We start from the raw sequence: 5495 nt of genomic DNA on the forward strand, positions 1-5495 counted from the left end.
TATATATATATATATATGATCTTTATGCAGTACATAAATTAGTTTCAAACACATGATTTACAAATCTACATTCCATTTGAAATGCTTTCAACTCATTAAATATGCATTGCTTTAATCCTTAGATCTACTTTAATTGAGCATGCATATTTTGGTTATTTTAACTATTCTTGTTTTTTTTTGTAATATTGTGCTGTCATATTTACTGCGTATTTAATTCGTTTTATTAGATTGGAATGAGATAGAATTTCAAATAAGAAGGTTTATTACAACATTTCTCCTATTTATTCTAAATACATTCGCATGTCTATTTGATTTACGATGCTTAAAGAGTCGATGTAAAGAATTTTATATCATTGTAAATACTTGTTAATTGGATAATTAAGTACCTGGAAAGGAAATATCTTTACATTTAAATACGTAACTCCTTTTAATTATATATTTAATTTCATATATAAGATAAATGTTTTCTAAATTATAAGTTCTTATAATTTGTTAGAAACTATATTAATACAAAGAATTCAGAATTCTTAAATGGAATTTCCAATATATCCATTATATAGCGCATCCAAGATGCATCCTCATAATACATGTACATATATAAATACAAACACACATGCATGCATATATACTTTCTTGCATACATGCATATATATATGCACATATGCATACATACATACGTACATACATACACAAGCGCACGCACACATACACACGCACACACACACACACACATATATATATATATATATATATATACATACGTTTATGGCTTTGTGTGTGTATGTGTATACGTCTGTGTTTGTGTGCATATTTATAACTTATACATTTCATTTCATTTAGTTGTCTTGTACACACAATATATATATTATCTTCATTGTTTACATAAATTTATTATCATCAGTATTTATACATGATAAAGTACAAATGAAGCGATCACATACAGTCACACTCAACTTTACGTATACTAAACTATCGTAGACGTTTGAGCAACAATTCATGCTTGAAATTCTGTACTCTACTGATTTGCTCAACGCCAATATTTAACCGACAAATAGAAATCATTGTGATTTCGTAGCTATGAACTTCGCAAATTGCAAAGGGTCGCAGCTGCCATACTTTTTATCTTATAAATGTAATAATTTCTTTAAAATATTTGTACAGCCCTTTGGAAAGTTATAAGATTTATATTTTTATTTTTATATATACGCCTGGTTGCGTTTTCGCAAAGCAAGACCTGTTCCTACTTGTTTGGATATGAACTCAAAAGGAAGCATCTTACTGAGCATATTAAATATTCAGTAAGTAGTCAACACCCATAGCTAACAGTTGCATACTGTCCTTCTATTCCAAATTGTGAAAGCTTACCGTAACGTTTAATCTAAATACAGCGACATTTTAAGACTTCATTTTTTTTATGGGCATATATGGGTTAATATACTTGCACTTCATGTTTTAGCTAATTTTCTCAACATATTTCTTTCATGCAGTATGTACATACATCTACATACATGCACATACTCATCTACGGTACACCACGTATTTTCTTTTAACATATTTTGATTAATGTGTTATACGGTACAGAATTGTACTATATTTTTATTTATTAATTTATTAATTTTTTTTAGGCGAGAAGATGCTTATTTTACGACAGAAATAATTAAAATCTAATAAAATATAAATACCTATCAACCGCAGAAAGCCTCGATATTCAGAGGAGCTCGCGGTATAAATTTGCATATATTAGCCCGAAAAATACGCGATGTACTGAAGGCAAGATAGGCGAACCGCGATATGGCGAGTAATTACTATACTGGTTGACTTGTAATGATTGTTTCTAATTTCAACATCGCGAGTTTTTCTACAGTATTCGGAAATACATTGAACGCAAGTTGATCCAACGCTTACTTGAGTCAACATAGTTACAAATGTCATTCACCATTCTATACATTGATGTTATTCGTCATCAGCTTCACTATATTCTCGTCACATCTCACTCTCCTTCTCTCAACACGCTAACGCAGTTACCAATTGCTGTTGTATTAATAATCACACGCGCTTAATATCCCTCTTATGAATCACATGTGCAAATTTGATTCCTTGTATTCTAAGCGCGTAGTTGCGTTAAATACCTGACAAAGATGTATTAATGTTTGTGAAGCTGTAAAGGGCATGTTAGCATTTGTAAAGTGCAAACGGATTTCGATGCACAACAGCTTGGTAATATAGAGTTTATCTGATGAAGTATATATTTAAATTGCTGTGTGGTAAGAAGCTTGTTTCCAAACCACATTGTTCCGGATTCAGTCCCACTGCGTGGCACCTCGGGGATATGACGTCTACCGTAGTATTGGGCCAAACAAAGCCTTATAAGGGGATTTGGTAGACGGAAACTGAAAATAGCCCGTCATATATAAGTGTGTGTGTGTGTGTGCGCGTGAATCCCCGTGTCTATGTTTCTCCCCAAAGCCCAATACCAACAATCGGTGTTGTTGTCTTTACATCCCCATAATATAACGGTTGGGCCAAAGAGACTGATAATACGAGAGTAATCCCAAAAGAAAGGTCACAGAAAAATTAGAAATCACAGAAACGCTTATTGTCAATGATGTTTACATCATTTTAAAGTTTGAACATTTATCTATGTTTCTACATAATCGCCATTTCGGTCGATGCATTTTTGTAGGTGCTGGAGCAGTTTTTGTATGCCCATGCCATACTAGCTCACTGCGATGTCGTTGAGGAAGCGTTGAACCTCATCGTCGTTGCTGAAGCGCGTTCCGGGCAAACGTTCTTTCAACCTAGGGAACAGACGGTAGTCACTGGGTGACAAGTCCGGACAATAAGGTGTGTTGGCGTTTATGGTCTTCTGTGAGCATTCGTGGGACCCATCTTCCACACACCTTCCGATATTGCAAATTTTCACTCAAAACTCTTTGGGAATCCTCAGGAACCAAAATGCGGCGATCATCTAGAGTGATCCACCTATTTTCATGTAGGATTTGCTCAACTTTCGTGTCTGTCTCGTCGGAAATTGATGGTCGTCCGCTTCTTTCTTTGTCATGAATTTCAGTACGACCAGTTGCAAACTATCTACATCACTTGCAGACGTTTTTGACATCCATGCACGACTCGTCATACACTTCCATTAATTTGCGATGAATTTCAATCGGTTTAATGCTTTTTGCGTTCAAAAATTGAATAACTCCATGTACTTCACACTAGGCGGTAGCGTCAAGCAGGAGCTCCATCAGATACGACTGCCAAGCCTAGACTGAGCGTGGCAGCGGGGGCGCACGCAGGGGTAGGTGCAGGTGCATGTACAGCAAACACGACAGTGTTAGCAATAGTCGCACGCAGAATTTTCCCTGCGTTCCCAGCTCTTTGGAGATCTTACTATTGGGATTACCCTCGTATAAGTATCAGGTTAAAAAAAATGTAATGGAGTCAATGCATTCGGCTAAAAAAATCTTCCAGGCAATACCCCAGCATGGTTGGAATCTAATGACTGAACCAAAAGGAAGAAAAAAATAATAAAATAAAAAATTAAAAGTAGGAAACAAAACTATAGGACAGCAGAAACTTTTGCTGTGACAACACGGGCAGAAACACTCGATTTACTGAAGTCACATACGTATTGGCATTCTCATAATGATGCGCTAAAGGCGAAAGGCTTGGCTTTATGTAATTGTTTTACTATGGCATATCAGCTAAATATATATCCAACTGCCATGGCAATCATATATTATTCGTTGCTTTAGCCTCACACTGATAGACTCGTCCATACAAACCATTATTTTTCTTTCGTGTATGACAAAGCAATTACATGTCGAGTTCACTAGAGTAACATTATTAATCACCACATTTAAATAATGACAGTTAATTGTAATAAGGCCAGTCAGTATATTTACTGTCGGAATACGACCAAGATTGTGAAGAGTAGAATAAATGCTCATTAAACTTGTGTCTTTTCGAGCTCATAAGAATTGAAAATTTTCTTTAGTTAGTAAACACATAATTTATATCCTTCAAAGGTTTCACAGTATTGTCTAAATAATTACATACATTGATCTCTTCTTTTTGGCTAGGCATTTGCAACGCGTCGATGTATGCAGTTATTTATTACATACCTATATATTACAAATCTATCAGTTTCTCCTTCCCCGCTCTCTCTTTCTCTCCGTCACTCCATGTCACTCATTTGCAATGGATGGTCACATAATCTTGTATTTGCTTCCTAATACACTCGATTAGATCGAGCCTAGTACGCAACTGGTACTTAATTTATCGACACCGAAAGGATGAAAAGCAAAGTCGACCTCGGTGGGATTTGAACACAGAACGTAAAGACACGAAATACCGCTAAGCATTTCGCCTGACGTGCTACCGTTTTTGCCAGCTCACCAGCTTTGCAAATAGAAATAATATAAAACTTTCTTTTCTACTCTAGGCATAAGGCCCGTCATTTTTAGGGAGGGGGCCAGTCGATTAGATCGACCCTAGTACGCAACTGGTACTTAATTCATCGATCCCGAAAGGATGAAATGTAAAGTTGACCTCGGTGAAATTTGAACACACAACGTAGCGGCAGACGAAATACCACAAAGAATTTTGCTCGGCGTGCTCAGGTTTCATATTTCGTTATTGCCCACAAGGGGCTAAACATAGAGGGGACAAACAAGGACGGTATAGACACGTGTACCTTTAAAGTAGTTCTCGGGGAGATTTAGCGTGACACAGATTGCTACAAAGCAGGCCCTTTGAAAATTAGGTACAACAGAAACAGGAAGAAAGTGTGAGAGAAAGTTGTGGCGAAAGAATACAGCTGGGGTGCCCCCCACACACACCTGCCGGAGCCTCGTGGAGATTTAGGGGTTTTCGCTCAATAAACACTCACAAAGCCCGGTCTGGGATTCGAAACCATGATCCTATGACCACAAGTTCCCTGGCCTAACCACTTGGCCATTGCGCCACCACCCTCAGTATTGCAGCACCATGGAAGTGCTCTTAAATATAACAAAAACTTATGTGAATCAGTTAATTTCAGTTACACTGTTTTTACATTGCAATATATTCCAGAAAAATACTTAGACTTAGGCGGAGGAGTGCTTGTGTAGTAAGTAGCTTGCTTACCAACCAGATGGTTCCGGGTTCAGTCCCACTGCGTGACACCTTGGGCGAGTGTCTTCTACTATAGCCTCGAGCCGACCAAAGCCTTGTCAGTGGATTTGGTAGACGGAAGCTGAAAGAAGCTCGTCGTATATATGTATATGTATATGGATGTGTGTGTATATGTTTGTGCGTCTGTGTCTTCCAACATCGCTTGACAACCGATGCTGGAGTGTTTACATCCCCGTAACTTAGCGGTTCGGCAAAAGTGTCAAATATAATAAGTACAAAGGCTTATAAAGAATAAGTGCTGGGGTCGATTTGCTCGACTAATGGCAGTGCTCCAGCATGGCCGCAGTCAAATGACTGAAACAAGTAAAAGAGTAAAA

Source organism: Octopus bimaculoides, chromosome 2, assembly GCF_001194135.2.
Source record: "Octopus bimaculoides isolate UCB-OBI-ISO-001 chromosome 2, ASM119413v2, whole genome shotgun sequence".
Classification (NCBI taxonomy): domain Eukaryota; kingdom Metazoa; phylum Mollusca; class Cephalopoda; order Octopoda; family Octopodidae; genus Octopus; species Octopus bimaculoides.